Source organism: Pseudorasbora parva, chromosome 20, assembly GCF_024679245.1.
Source record: "Pseudorasbora parva isolate DD20220531a chromosome 20, ASM2467924v1, whole genome shotgun sequence".
NCBI lineage: Eukaryota > Metazoa > Chordata > Actinopteri > Cypriniformes > Gobionidae > Pseudorasbora > Pseudorasbora parva.
The window spans coordinates 5166563-5183620 of NC_090191.1; the positions used below are offsets into that span (position 1 = coordinate 5166563).

At 41.7% G+C, this 17058-nt stretch overlaps 1 protein-coding gene across 1 annotated transcript in view; it reads right to left on the reverse strand.

The window, feature by feature from the left end:
• The window catches only part of LOC137049024 (uncharacterized), a 50572-nt gene that overhangs the window by 3043 nt on the left and 30471 nt on the right, over positions 1-17058 (reverse strand). The gene's annotated exons all lie outside the window — the stretch shown is intronic.

The window sequence follows — 17058 nt, forward strand, 5'->3', positions numbered from 1 at the left end:
ACACACACAGTGACAGTTAATCAGTGAACACACACACACACACACACACACACACACACACACACACACACACACACACACACACACACACACACACACACACACACTTTCTCTCACTCACACACAATCACCACAACACACAGACCTGCCAACCTTGAAGAAATTTGATGAGTACTACCCCTCCCCCCCACGCGGGCCCCCAGCGCGCACCGACAGCCCACCGCCAATGTGCGCTTCACCGTTGCCCACCCGCCAGTCAGAAATCTATGAACTCCATAATACATAATATGCACATAATATACTTTCACCAATTAAGATGTATTAGTTACTCCATAACCAAATACAAGTAGACCATAAATGTTATTGCTACAAATGCTACAAATTCAAATTAAATACAATTACTGCAATAACTCCCAGCATCGAATTGAAAATAATCCTTGCATCACAGCCCATTCCATCATTGTGTTCATGATATTATAGAAAGGCTGATGATGGTGAATCATCATACAAAAATAGAACCAAAGACAGCCTAAACAAAAATAGAACCAAAGACAGCCTAAACACAAATAGAACCAAAGACAGCCTAAACACAAATAGAACCAAAGACAGCCTAAACACAAATAGAACCAAAGACAGCCTAAACACAAACAGAACCAAATTCAGCCTAAACACAAACAGAACCAAATACCGCCTAAACACAAATAGAACCAAAGACAGCCTAAACACAAACAGAACCAAATACAGCCTAAACACAAACAGAACCAAATACAACCTAAACACAAACACAACCAAAGACAGCCTAAACACAAATAGAACCAAATACAGCCTAAACACAAACACAACCAAAGACAGCCTAAACACAAATAGAACCAAAGACAGCCTAAACACAAATAGAACCAAAGACAGCCTAAACACAAACACAACCAAAGACAGCCTAAACACAAATAGAACCAAATTCAGCCTAAACACAAACAGAACCAAATACCGCCTAAACACAAATAGAACCAAAGACAGCCTAAACACAAACAGAACCAAATACAGCCTAAACACAAACAGAACCAAATACAGCCTAAACACAAACACAACCAAAGACAGCCTAAACACAAATAGAACCAAATACAGCCTAAACACAAACACAACCAAAGACAGCCTAAACACAAATAGAACCAAAGACAGCCTAAACACAAATAGAACCAAAGACAGCCTAAACACAAACAGAACCAAAGACAGCCTAAACACAAACACAACCAAAGACAGCCTAAACACAAACAGAACCAAATACAGCCTAAACACAAACACAACCAAAGACAGCCTAAACACAAATAGAACCAAAGACAGCCTAAACACAAATAGAACCAAAGACAGCCTAAACACAAATAGAACCAAAGACAGCCTAAACACAAACAGAACCAAAGACAGCCTAAACACAAATAGAACCAAATACAGCCTAAACACAAACAGAACCAAATACAGCCTAAACACAAACACAACCAAAGACAGCCTAAACACAAATAGAACCAAAGACAGCCTAAACACAAATAGAACCAAAGACAGCCTAAACACAAATAGAACCAAAGACAGCCTAAACACAAATAGAACCAAAGACAGCCTAAACACAAACACAACCAAAGACAGCCTAAACACAAATAGAACCAAATTCAGCCTAAACACAAACAGAACCAAATACCGCCTAAACACAAATAGAACCAAAGACAGCCTAAACACAAACAGAACCAAATACAGCCTAAACACAAACAGAACCAAATACAGCCTAAACACAAACACAACCAAAGACAGCCTAAACACAAATAGAACCAAAGACAGCCTAAACACAAATAGAACCAAAGACAGCCTAAACACAAATAGAACCAAAGACAGCCTAAACACAAACAGAACCAAAGACAGCCTAAACACAAACAGAACCAAATACAGCCTAAACACAAACAGAACCAAATACAGCCTAAACACAAATAGAACCAAAGACAGCCTAAACACAAACAGAACCAAATACAGCCTAAACACAAACACAACCAAAGACAGCCTAAACACAAATAGAACCAAAGACAGCCTAAACACAAACACAACCAAAGACAGCCTAAACACAAACAGAACCAAATACAGCCTAAACACAAACACAACCAAAGACAGCCTAAACACAAATAGAACCAAAGACAGCCTAAACACAAACACAACCAAAGACAGCCTAAACACAAACAGAACCAAATACAGCCTAAACACAAATAGAACCAAAGACAGCCTAAACACAAATAGAACCAAAGACAGCCTAAACACAAACACAACCAAATTCAGCCTAAACACAAACAGAACCAAAGACAGCCTAAACACAAACAGAACCAAATTCAGCCTAAACACAAACAGAACCAAAGACATCCTAAACACAAATAGAACCAAAGACAGCCTAAACACAAACGCAACCAAAGACAGCCTAAACACAAACAGAACCAAATTCAGCCTAAACACAAACAGAACCAAAGACAGCCTAAACACAAATAGAACCAAAGACAGCCAAACACAAACAGAACCAAATACAGCCTAAACACAAATAGAACCAAAGACAGCCTAAACACAAATAGAACCAAAGACAGCCTAAACACAAACAGAACCAAATACAGCCTAAACACAAATAGAACCAAAGACAGCCTAAACACAAACAGAACCAAATACAGCCTAAACACAAATAGAACCAAAGACAGCCTAAACACAAATAGAACCAAAGACAGCCTAAACACAAACACAACCAAAGACAGCCTAAACACAAATAGAACCAAATACAGCCTAAACACAAATAGAACCAAATACAGCCTAAACACAAATAGAACCAAAGACAGCCTAAACACAAATAGAACCAAAGACAGCCTAAACACAAACAGAACCAAATACAGCCTAAACACAAATAGAACCAAAGACAGCCTAAACACAAATAGAACCAAAGACAGCCTAAACACAAATAGAACCAAAGACAGCCTAAACACAAACAGAACCAAAGACAGCCTAAACACAAACAGAACCAAAGACAGCCTAAACACAAACACAACCAAAGACAGCCTAAACACAAACACAACCAAAGACAGCCTAAACACAAACAGAACCAAAGACAGCCTAAACATAAACAGAACCAAATACAGCCTAAACACAAACAGAACCAAAGACAGCCTAAACACAAATAGAACCAAAGACAACCTAAACACAAACAGAACCAAAGACAGCCTAAACACAAATAGAACCAAAGACAGCCAAACACAAACAGAACCAAATACAGCCTAAACACAAACACAACCAAAGACAGCCTAAAAACAAACAGAACCAAATACAGCCTAAACACAAATAGAACCAAAGACAGCCTAAACACAAATAGAACCAAAGACAGCCTAAACACAAATAGAACCAAAGACAGCCTAAACACAAACAGAACCAAAGACAGCCTAAACACAAACAGAACCAAATACAGCCTAAACACAAATAGAACCAAATACAGCCTAAACACAAACAGAACCAAAGACAGCCTAAACACAAACAGAACCAAAGACAGCCTAAACACAAACACAACCAAAGACAGCCTAAACACAAACACAACCAAAGACAGCCTAAACACAAACAGAACCAAAGACAGCCTAAACACAAACAGAACCAAAGACAGCCTAAACACAAACAGAACCAAATACAGCCTAAACACAAACAGAACCAAAGACAGCCTAAACACAAATAGAACCAAAGACAGCCTAAACACAAACACAACCAAAGACAGCCTAAACACAAAGAGCAAGACATAATAACATAATAACATCTAGCATTCATGCACAAACTATTCACTATAGCACTAGCAAAAGTGTTTGTTTTCCAGTAGATGGCAGCAATCTTCCACTAAACTATGGCACATTTTATATTTTCACTATGAAAACTGAGAAAAGTAGATTTTATTTTATTTGAATTTGACATAAAATGTTGCTATTATATACAGTAAATATTGTTACTAATGTACAATGTAAATTTCATTTAATATTAAATCAAATTAAATATGAATTTAAATTAATAAATTAATTTAATTTAACACAACTAAACAACTGTAGAGTAAAAACATTAATAAAATATTTCCTGATATAAGCTTAAATAAAACTCCCATTTTTTGACAGTTGACCCTTCTTGCAAACGCACATCAGCAAACCTGACCTTACCTGAATAGGCTACTGTACAATTTTATCATTGTAATAAAAAACGTAATTTGGCAAATCATTTCAACATGCTGTTATTTAGCCCACTGCTAATTAATGCCTATTGCAAAAAGAAAGAAAGCTCGAATAAAATAAGTCATTGACATTATAGGCTATTTAACTCTACGCGCTGTCATGTCAGGGTGACGACTAGGACGAGCCTGAAGAAATTAAACCTGTAATTTTGACTGAATCGAAAAGAGAGCGTGTCTTTTTCAGGCAGATAGTGCAAATTATTTTATACCAGCAGGGCAAACAATCATACAAGAAACAAACTATGGAGCAACGATATTAAAACGCTGACTCTATTCATTCACTGAAATTCGCTGCAAGTCCACCGCACAACAGTGCAACGTGCATGTTCACATTTTTTATTGTCCATAGCAACCCCAAAACTCGCCTGCTTGCCTTGCACATCTAATTAATGGGCAAAGTTTTCCGACTATGTTTCTTACCTTCTTTTTTCTTTTTGCTGTGGATGTTATTGAGCTTGAAGAAGTTTATCTCTTGCATTCTTCTGAACATCTCGCGCTGCCATTGCCTGATGTAATTTCTGATATAACGCCATAATCTGTCTATGTTTTAAATGCCTTTTCCCCGAATGAATGGCATCAATGACTGGCTGTTTTAAAATATAACTAGACTAATATCATAACAAAATAACCCAGGCAGTCTCATCTACGAGATCTAGGCCTCCAGCTGGGCTCATAGCTTGCCAAATATTGTTACCAGGCGCTGTAACAATATTTAACAATGTATATATATTTTTCATGTGATTGGTTCAACTGCCACCCGCCCGAATTTAATTAAAATATAATATTCCGTCACGTCATCGGCCCGATCCGCGGCTGTTACCGCCAACCGCGCATCTCTATGAGGCGGTTCAGCCGTGGCATGCAAGCCTGCAGTTATCCGGCCGGCCTCCTTGAGTCCCTGAACACGTGCGGGCGCGAAGCATTTGGCTAGGAGGGGCAGATGGGCGGAGGGTTAAAATGAAGCACTCTGATTGGCCGAAAGCTTTACACACTGTGGCTCACCGGCAGAATCAACGTCATGGATTGCACTGAAACCGGTGTAGATCGAAATTTTACTGTTTAATATTATTTTATATTATTAGTATGTATAATCAGTTAATATCATGTATTTGTATTATTATTCTTTACTAATATTCATTATCATTTGTATAATCATTACTATTTAGTCAGAATGAGTCTGAGCACAGGAGTGTGAGGGACATGGAGAGGAGATAATTTTGAACACAGGAATATGTAGCATAAGTTTTCCAATTATGCACATGTGACTGTAATTCTCTGTAAGGAAGTATTGTGTAGCATGATGTTGTTTTCCTACCAATGCATATGACACATGTCACAAGTTCTGTATAAGACATATTTTGAACAATGAACAACAAGTTTCTCTATGCATATGTTCTAGGGTATATTATGCCGCGTGGAAGCACGAGGTATAGCGCAAACAACCTGTTTATCTAGTAATACAATTGATTTCTCTGTCTGAGCAACCTATAAAATCCAAACTGGGTGTCCAGGAGGACAGAGAAAGCTGGAATGAAGATCATCTCCTAGGAAAATTGTCTTTCTCTCCTATGTCTGATATAAAATTATATAAAATAAATCTCTTGGCAAAATAACTGGTGTCCGGTCCTGTGAATTAAACTACCACGGGGGAAAAGCTTAATTTTTAAGTCTACACCGGCGAAATGCGAGATGCAACAAAATGCGTACCGAGAGAGCAGCGAATCATACAAGCGTACTTAAAGGGGGGGTGGGGTGTGTGTGAAATGCTGTTTCATGCATACTGAGCTTTTTACACTGTTAAAGACTTGGATTCCCATCCTAAACATAGACAAAGTTTCAAAAACTAATGCTGGACGTTTGATGGAGTATTTCGTGTCAAAAATACTCCTTCCGGTTTCTCACAAGTTTCGGAGAGTTTTTTTCGAGGATAGGTCGACTTGACGTTAATAGACCGGAAGGTCCTTGTATGGGCCGTACGGGCTCTTCTCCTGGAAGGGTGCGCGCGCGTGACTAGAGCGAGAGAGGAAATGCACGCCAATAAACACTGCTCTCAGGTGCAGATGCACTCGTCCGTGAACACTTATGATGCGCCGCGCTCCACTTTATTCCTATGGGTGACGTCAAGCGGCTTCCGGGAAGGCAGCGCTGCATTTGAACCGATTTGAACGCAGAAATGACGGGAAGCTTCACAACATCGTGGATTTCCATGGTCAATGCTGTCAGGACTTCACCAAATCATACCAAAGAAGTGTGTTTTTGACGAAGCGGTCGCCGTGATAAAGGTTCGGTCCTGCTTTGGAAGCAGCCGGTGAGTAAATCTGCTTCAAATGTCTGTGCTGTTGGCTATCGTCGCGTGAGTAAACATCAGTAAACGACACGATCGCGTGCTTCATCATTCAAATGCGCTAACGGTTACTCCATTGTTGTTCTATATAACGTTACACTAGTCTGACGTGCAAAATCGTTTTGCTTGCTACTGCTAAGGTTTAGTCGCATACAATAGTCCTCATAAACTGCGTCCTGATGTTGCTGTTTCCTGATGCGGACGTCCTGATGTTGCTATTTCTCCTGTTAAATTTATTTCAGCCTGATTCTGGATCACGTATTAGCTGAATCCGATCAATAGCACACATGGGTTTCTCCACGCTTGAGGACATCACCGCTTTGTGCGCATTCGTCATTCTTTAGCTCCGCCCACACGATACGCCTCCAGCCCCTCGTTTTTTCAGAAAGACTCGGTACAGCCTATATTTCTTTTATAAATATAATAAAACTAAAGACTTTTCGGAGATATTAAGGATGCAATACTACTCTATAGGTACTCAAGTTTGACATGAGATTGACTGAAACTGAGTGCCCCCCCCCCCCTTTAATCAAGCTCTAAATACAGTTTGTTGGGGATCCACGGTATGAAGTGAAGTACCAGTCGTTTGCATATGACCGCCTCCAGCTCAAGTTATGCACATGGTGCTGAACATATCCCATGTTTTATTCCAGTTTTGATATGTAATCGTTGGAAATATGGGTTTAAGAGTCTAAATGCGTGCTGAGTACGAAAAATGCGTACATGTTGGCAGGTCTGCAACACATTCTCTGACACACACACTAACTAACACAAACACTAACACACACACACATTCACTTTCACACTCAGAAAACAGACACACACTCACAAACGCACACTCTCACACACGCTACCACACACAACACACCCTCACACACACACTACACACCTTTTATATACTTTATTTGATTCCACATTAAGTCATTTTCTAGAGGAATGAAATTCTCTGAATGATGGTTAGGGGTAAACGTGCCGATGATAAATAAAAGATTGATCTCTCACACAAAGTTTTATATTATTTTATATGACAAAAGCGTTTAAATAAAGATTTACATCATTAAAATAAAATAAAAATCTTGACGATTGGGCTCTAGGTGGCGCTATAAGCGGTTAAAAAAAATAAAAATGGCTATAATCACCTGACCGTTAGTCCGATTGACTTGTAAATTGGTATGCAGTGTCTTGGTCCAAGGCCCCATGTATGTATATAGAGACATATGAGGACTATAGGTGGCGCTATAACTGTTAAAAAGCTTTAAAACCATGGACTTCCTTTGGTAAATTGCTTGTATTGGCTGTAAATTGTCTTTTCCATCTGTTATCATATAATGTTCAAATCATTTGTTAGATCTCCTCATTCTGACTCTGTAGGTCAGTGGTCAGCAATTGGCGACCCGCGGGCCAAAAGTGTCGCGTCAGCGATAATATCTGGCCCACGCCGAATCTGCCGAATCCGGCTGATTGTTTTGATTGCGGCTGGTTCTGAAACATATCTGTCAGTGTAACGGAGGCAAACTGATGAGAACTGTGCACATAAAACTGCCGTCATTTCAAGAGACACTCGTCTAGTGGCCAGCTATAAAATATGCAGCATTTAGCCTTCATCATTAGAGCGTCCGGCTCCTGTGCGGAAAGACTCGAGTTTGAGCCTCATCATTAGAGCGTACGGCTCCCGTGCGGAACGACTCGAGTTTGAGCCTCATCATTAGAGCGTCCGGCTACCGTGCGGAAAGACCCGAGTTTGAGCCTCATCATTAGAGCGTCCGGCTCCCGTGTGGAAAGACCCGAGTTTGAGCCTCATCATTAGAGCGTCCGGCTCCTGTGCGGAAAGACTCGAGTTTGAGCCTCATCATTAGAGCGTCCGGCTCCCGTGCGGAAAGACTCGAGTTTGAGCCTCATCATTAGAGCGTCCGGCTCCCGTGCGGAAAGACCCGAGTTTGAGCCTCATCATTAGAGCGTCCGGCTCCCGTGCGGAAAGACCCGAGTTTGAGCCTCATCATTAGAGCGTCCGGCTCCTGTGCGGAAAGACTCGAGTTTGAGCCTCATCATTAGAGCGTCCGGCTCCCGTGCGGAAAGACCCGAGTTTGAGCCTCATCATTAGAGCGTCCGGCTCCTGTGCGGAAAGACCCGAGTTTGAGCCTCATCATTAAAACGTCCGGCTCCTGTGAGGAAAGACTCGAGTTTGAGCCTCATCATTAGAGCGTCCGGCTCCCGTGCGGAAAGACCCGAGTTTGAGCCTCATCATTAGAGCGTACGGCTCCCGTGCGGAACGACTCGAGTTTGAGCCTCATCATTAGAGCGTCCGGCTCCCGTGCGGAAAGACTCGAGTTTGAGCCTCGTCATTAGAGCGTACGGCTCCCATGCGGAACGACTCGAGTTTGAGCCTCGTCATTAGAGCGTCCGGCTCCCGTGCGGAAAGACTCGAGTTTGAGCCTAGTCATTAGAGCGTCCGGCTCCCGTGCGGAAAGACTCTAGTTTGAGCCTCATCATTAGAGCGTCAGGCGCCTGTGCTGAAAGACTCGAGTTTGAGCCTAGTCATTAGAGCGTCCGGCTCCCGTGCGGAAAGACTCGAGTTTGAGCCTCATCATTAGAGCGTCAGGCTCCCGTGCGGAAAGACCCGAGTTTGAGCCTCATCATTAGAGCGTCTGGCTCCTGTGCGGAAAGATTCGAGTTTGAGCCTCATCATTAGAGCGTCCGGCTCCCGTGCGGAAAAACTCGAGTTTGAGCCTCATCATTAGAGCGTCAGGCGCCTGTGCGGAAAGACTCGAGTTTGAGCCTAGTCATTAAAGCGTCCGGCTCCCGTGCGGAAAGACTCGAGTTTGAGCCTCATCATTAGAGCGTCAGGCTCCCGTGCGGAAAGACCCGAGTTTGAGCCTCATCATTAGAGCGTCCGGCTCCCGTGTAGAAAGACTCGAGTTTGAGCCTCATCATTAGAGCGTACGGCTCCCGTGCGGAACGACTCGAGTTTGAGCCTCATCATTAGAGCGTCCGGCTCCCGTGCGGAAAGACTCGAGTTTGAGCCTCGTCATTAGAGCGTACGGCTCCCGTGCGGAAAGACTCGAGTTTGAGCCTAGTCATTAGAGCGTCCGGCTCCCGTGCGGAAAGACTCTAGTTTGAGCCTCATCATTAGAGCGTCAGGCGCCTGTGCTGAAAGACTCGAGTTTGAGCCTAGTCATTAGAGCGTCCGGCTCCCGTGCGGAAAGACTCGAGTTTGAGCCTCAACATTAGAGCGTACGGCTCCCGTGCGGAACGACTCGAGTTTGAGCCTCATCATTAGAGCGTCCGGCTCCCGTGCGGAAAGACTCGAGTTTGAGCCTAGTCATTAGAGCGTCCGGCTCCCGTGCGGAAAGACTCGAGTTTGAGCCTAGTCATTAGAGCGTCAGGCTCCCGTGCGGAAAGACTCTAGTTTGAGCCTCATCATTAGAGCGTCAGGCGCCTGTGCGGAAAGACTCGAGTTTGAGCCTAGTCATTAAAGCGTCCGGCTCCCGTGCGGAAAGACTCGAGTTTGAGCCTCATCATTAGAGCGTCAGGCTCCCGTGCGGAAAGACCCGAGTTTGAGCCTCATCATTAGAGCGTCTGGCTCCTGTGCGGAAAGACTCGAGTTTGAGCCTCATCATTAGAGCGTCCGGCTCCCGTGCGGAAAAACTCGAGTTTGAGCCTCATCATTAGAGCGTCTGGCTCCCGTGCGGAAAGACTCGAGTTTGAGCCTCATCATTAGAGCGTCAGGCTCCCGTGTGGAAAGACTCGAGTTTGAGCCTCATCATTAGAGCGTCCTGCTCCTGTGCGGAAAGACTCGAGTTTGAGCCTCATCATTAGAGCGTCCGGCTCCCGCATTGAAAGACTCGAGTTTGAGCTTTATCATTAGAGCGTCCGGCTCCCGTGCGGAAAGACTCGAGTTTGAGCCTCATCATTAGAGCGTCCGGCTCCCGTGCGGAAAGACTCGAGTTTGAGCCTCGCTCAGAGAGGGCTGTGCGAATCTAGGCACATTAACATTCACTTACAAACATTATTGTCTTTAGTGATCTTGCTTTCCAAAAAATAAGAAGTTTTAGCAGCAATGTTTTATTTTTGGATAAATTAAGAGCTTTCATTTTGAAAAGTTGTGAAAGACATTCAAGAGTCTGGAATAGATCGCTAGACACGCCTCTAAAAGAGCCGTCATAAAATGTGTGGTATGATAAAACGGATAGTTAACGATTGAAACGTCTGCCTATATCGCGGGGCGTCAGCACTAACACGTGAACAATAACAACTCAAATTCAGCTTCCTTTTTAAATAAAAATATTGACAAGACAACCAGCAAAAAAATTTGCCATGCTTCATCTCGTGGTGCGTCTGATATTATATTCTTTACAAACAGTGACAACTTCACTGCAGATTAGACACACCAGCTTTACATTCACAAAACCAGGCAGGATACCTGCACAGATGTCTGTTATCTTTCCTCTTGAGACTCTTTGATAGTGCTATCTTAAATGTTAAATTCACTCTGCACTCGATGTGATAATAATCGTACCTCCAGCACGCAAATGATTAAAAAATGCAGTTTAGTACGTGAGGATGCCAAGGAATAATTCTGAGTGTAAAAGTATGCTACATGACGTCAAATAATTATTACAATAAATAGGTTCCATATGTAACAAACAAAATTAAAATACATTTATTCACAATATGGTAAGTGGAAATAATAAAACATAGTTCGTAAAGAGCATGACTCAAACTGTCACAAACGGCGGTGAAGTTTCCACCAGCGGCCACCGGAGGTCGCACTCATCAGAGTACTGAGCTCATACGGACTGCATTTCCCACGCACCCACATTCTGGGACTGAGTAGCACACACCTGTTCTTCATCACACAGACTCTTTAGCCCTGAACACACAGGCAGTCAGTGCGTAGTCTTGTTTGCCCCGGCTGCATTACTAAGCGTTATTTTCCCTGTGTTACCGGTGCCTGTGGACTGACTCTGCCTTACTCTTCGTGACGATCCTGTTCTGCCGGCCTTTTGTTCATTGTTTGCCAGGAATCTGGACTCTGGTTGTTTGCTGCCTGCCCTAACCTTATGCCTGTTCTGACGATTCTCTCTGCCCTTCCTCTGACACTGCTGTTCTGCCTAGTAAGTCAATCTAAGCCTGTTTGTACTCTGATACTGTGTTATTTAAATAAACTGCAAATGGATCCCAAGCAACCTGAGCCTTCGTCACACAAACATGCCATTAATGGGCTTATAGAAATCCTCTTTATTGTTTGAGTTATTATTTATCCATTCTGCCTCTTCCACATATGTGTTTTAGCACAGGGGGTCTGTGTTGCAATTTGGTGAATGAAGATACTTGTCAGGTTACATGTCACTAGGCGAATGCTTCATTAATTTATCCATTTTTTTTGTTTTTTTTGATAAGCTCACTACTAGTGATGCAAAGTCCGATTCATTTCCGCGAACCGTTTCTTTTCGAACAGTCTGGCTCAATGAACCGGTTCAAAAAGCCGATTCATAGGTTCCTGATGTCATCATGCAAAGATACACATCTCTTTTCAAACAACTCAGTCAGTGGGCTTGTTGGACACGAACCAACGCTGCAAAGACCGATCAGTGTAGCCGATGACATTAAAGTACAGCGACAGCAAATCAAAAGAGTACGAAGCCGAATGCTCGGCAGGCTACTTTGATGTCATTATTTGTCATTGATTGTCATGTTATTATATTAAAAAAATTCAGGTAAGCAATCTGTGTGTCACTGCATATTGAAACATTCTATTAAAGTTATTTGGTGAACACATTGTGCTGATTATTGCCTTTTCATTCGCTCAAATAAATGGTGTTATTTTGTTTTGCACCTGCACACATTGACTCACAAACACAGATGTTCTTTATGTCTGAAGTATATAGAAAGAGAAGCCCAAACCAGTCTTTGTTTATTGTCATTATAAATTCTCTGATTTAAAATACAATCTGCATGCACAATAAACCTAACTAAAATTACAGTTTTTCGCATTTTAATAAAAATGGAGGCCTATAGAGACTATAGGGTAGAGATCGGGTAGAGACTATAAAGAGGGTAGAGATCAGGTAGAGACTATAAAGAGGGTAGAGATCAGGTAGAGACTATAAAGAGGGTAGAGATCAGGAAGAGACTATAAAGAGGGTAGAGATCAGGTAGAGACTATAAAGAGGGTAGAGATCAGGTAGAGACTATAAAGAGGGTAGAGATCGGGTAGAGACTATAAAGAGGGTAGAGATCAGGTAGACACTATAAAGAGGGTAGAGACTATAAAGAGGGTAGAGATCGGGTAGAGACTATAAAGAGGGTAGAGATCAGGTAGAGACTATAAAGAGGGTAGAGATCGGGTAGAGACTATAAAGAGGGTAGAGATCAGGTAGAGACTATAAAGAGGGTAGAGATCAGGTAGACACTATAAAGAGGGTAGAGAACAGGTAGAGACTAGAGAACAGGTAGAGACTATAAAGACGGTAGAGATCAGGTAGAGACTATATATAGACGGTAGAGAACAGGTAGAGACTATAAAGAGGGTAGAGAACAGGTAGAGACTATAAAGAGGGTAGAGATCAGGTAGAGACTATAAAGAGGGTAGAGATCAGGTAGAGACTATAAAGAGGGTAGAGACTATAAAGAGGGTAGAGATCAGTAAGAGACTATAAAGCGGGTAGAGATCAGGTAGAGACTATAAAGAGGGTAGAGATCAGGTAGAGACTATAAAGAGGGTAGAGATCGGGTAGAGACTATAAAGAGGGTAGAGATCGGGTAGAGATTATAAAGAGGGTAGAGATCAGGTAGAGACTATAAAGAGGGTAGAGATCAGGTAGAGACTATAAAGAGGGTAGAGATCAGGTAGAGACTATAAAGAGGGTAGAGATCGGGTAGAGACTATAAAGAGGGTAGAGATCAGGTAGAGACTATAAAGACGGTAGAGATCAGGTAGAGACTATATATAGACGGTAGAGATCAGGTAGAGACTATAAAGAGGGTAGAGAACAGGTAGAGACTATAAAGAGGGTAGAGAACAGGTAGAGACTATAAAGAGGGTAGAGATCAGGTAGAGACTATAAAGAGGGTAGAGATCAGGTAGAGACTATAAAGAGGGTAGAGACTATAAAGAGGGTAGAGATCAGGAAGAGACTATAAAGAGGGTAGAGATCAGTAAGAGACTATAAAGAGGGTAGAGATCAGGTAGAGACTATAAAGAGGGTAGAGATCGGGTAGAGACTATAAAGAGGGTAGAGATCAGGTAGAGCCTATAAAGAGGGTAGAGATCGGGTAGAGACTATAAAGAGGGTAGAGATCGGGTAGAGACTATAAAGAGGGTAGAGATCAGGTAGAGCCTATAAAGAGGGTAGAGATCAGGTAGAGACTATAAAGAGGGTAGAGATCCGGTAGAGACTATAAAGAGGGTAGAGATCAGGTAGAGACTATAAAGAGTGTAGAGATCAGGGAGAGACTATAAAGAGGGTAGAGATCAGGAAGAGACTATAAAGAGGGTAGAGATCAGGGAGAGACTATAAAGAGGGTAGAGATCGGGTAGAGACTATAAAGAGGGTAGAGATCGGGTAGAGATCGGGTAGAGACTATAAAGAGGGTAGAGATCAGGTAGAGACTATAAAGAGTGTAGAGATCGGGTAGAGATCGGGTAGAGACTATAAAGAGGGTAGAGATCAGGTAGAGACTATAAAGAGGGTAGAGATCGGGTAGAGATCGGGTAGAGACTATAAAGAGGGTAGAGATCAGGTAGAGACTATAAAGAGTGTAGAGATCAGGGAGAGACTATAAAGAGGGTAGAGATCAGGAAGAGACTATAAAGAGGGTAGAGATCAGGGAGAGACTATAAAGAGGGTAGAGATCAGGGAGAGACTATAAAGAGGGTAGAGATCAGGTAGAGACTATAAAGAGGGTAGAGATCAGGAAGAGACTATAAAGAGGGTAGAGATCGGGTAGAGACTATAAAGAGGGCAGAGATCAGGTAGAGACTATAAAGAGGGTAGAGATCAGGGAGAGACTATAAAGAGGGTAGAGATCGGGTAGAGACTATAAAGAGGGCAGAGATCAGGTAGAGACTATAAAGAGGGCAGAGATCAGGTAGAGACTATAAAGAGGGTAGAGATCTGGTAGAGACTATAAAGAGGGTAGAGATCGGGTAGAGACTATAAAGAGGGTAGAGATCAGGTAGAGACTATAAAGAGGGGGGTCATTTGGCAGGGAGTCCATCTCATTGATCGGGATTTTAAACTCCCAGCACAATATACTTTTGAATAGCCTACAATTTTTTTTTTTTTTTGAGTTGGATACAACCAAAACGCTTCTTTCAACATTTCTTTAAAATTACCCTGACTGCCTACATCAGGTAACAAATTAAACTGATAACTTTAATCTAAATATTCATAAAAAGCATTTTTTTAAATAAAAGAATAAAAGTTGATAGATATTAATTAATTATTATAATTTTTTTTTTGTAAAAAGATAAAGTCAGTGAAGCAAAGCAAGGCAACCTTCCAGAAAATGACCTCAAGAAAGAGGAGCAACAATAATGTATTTTCAGGCTCAGGAGGATCCACATCAAATTTTAGGCGTCACCTACAAACAAAACACCCAACTGCCCTGCTCACACAAGTAGGGTAACAGAGTACAGATGAGTCAGTAGCACTCCCAGTCCCAGGTAGTGGTGACACCATTGAGACTGCAGCCACTCTTCAACCTCTCAGACCTGTAGCAGAGACAGACTTGCACGCCAACACATCTGTTCAGCACTATGTGAGACAGAGAGTTGACCCTGTCAAACAGAGTAAAGTGGATGATGAGCTCGTAAAAATGATTGCCCTTGACTTCCAACCCTTTTCCCTTTTTAGAGCTAGGTTGAAGATTAAAGTGAACTGTGCCTCTGCTGTATGTCTGACAACTGACTGCTGGACGTCTTTAACCACAAATAGTGTTATGGCTGTGACCTGCCATTTCATTGATCAGGATTTTAAACTGTCATCATTGCTACTCGATTGTTTTTCATTTACAGAAAGGCGCACAGCTGAAGACCTGGAAGCAGAACTCCAGAGAATCTGTGGAGAATGGGGCATTACTGATAAAGTCATTGCATGCGTATCTGATAATGCTAGCAACATAAAATCTGCAATTCGGAAGGCTGGATGGAGACACTTTTCTTGCTTTGCTCACACTATAAACCTTATCGTGAGGGAAGGTTTAAAACATATTCAGGGGGTTGTGGTGAAGGTAAAAACTATTGTTGAGCACTTTCACAGGGGCACTATGCGTCAGAGCGTCTCAGAGCAACTCAGAGACAGATGGCCTTTGAAGAGTTAAAGCTCAAACAAGATGTGGTTACAAGGTGGAACTCTACCTTCTACATGCTGTAAAGATTGTAGTAGCAAAAGGATGCCATCATTTCCACACTCGCCCTTGTCTGCCCCAGCTTGCCAACACTGACCACTGATGAGTGGGATATTGTGAACAGAGCCTGCAAGATCTTAAGACCTTTCAAAGAAGTTACAGCTGAAATCAGTGCAGAAAGGTTTGTGCATTATTATATAAATTCATCTTTACATTAATAAAAAAAATCTGATTTATGGGGCATTTTAATCATTGTCCAAGATTTTTTTTTCTTTCTAAATACAATTTGACCCTATGCATTTTACATGTTTTTATTTATTTTATTTTTTTGCTTCCATCGCAGGTATGTGACAGCATCTAAAGTTATTTTAATTGCAAGGGGGCTACAAAAAGTCATCCAGAAACAGCTTGAAAGTCTGACTGTCAATGACTCCATTTCGGCTATGGTGAATTCATTAGTGATGGGCAGACCGAGGCGTCGTGAAGCACTGAAACAGTTGAAGCAAATGTGCCGAAGCTTCGAAACAACACCCGACACCCATCACCATGACGACATCTAGTGGACACTTGCATGTATTGATCTGAAAGTGATAAATTTTTAACATCTGTCTGACAACTACTTGGTTTTGTAACCTGTAGCCTGCTCATTGTAAATAACATTTTTGTTTGTTTGTTTTTTGTCATGAAAAAATAACTGTAATAAAAGAAATAAAGCCACAATACATAACATTTTTATTAAAAAAATATGAATCGCTCTGCTGTTGAAGGACTTAGTCGACTTTTTTCTTTTTTTACATATAATTTCCAGCCTTTGAAAAAATGATTAAAAACTAATATTTTTTAGCAAGAACATACAAATGAGGGAAAATTACTGAAAATTTAGTTAATGGATCATGCAAACTGGGCCAATACAATACACAATACACACATCTCACTTTATGTGCTGTTTCCAAATGGAAATGCTCCTACACCAGATGTAGTACGAGATTTTTGATAAAAAAGCATTGTCATTTCATCATTGCGATATTTTAGAGAGGCATACATTTTTAAGCTTTGATAATTTAAAACGTTTTAAGTACACTTGTTTAGTATACAAAAT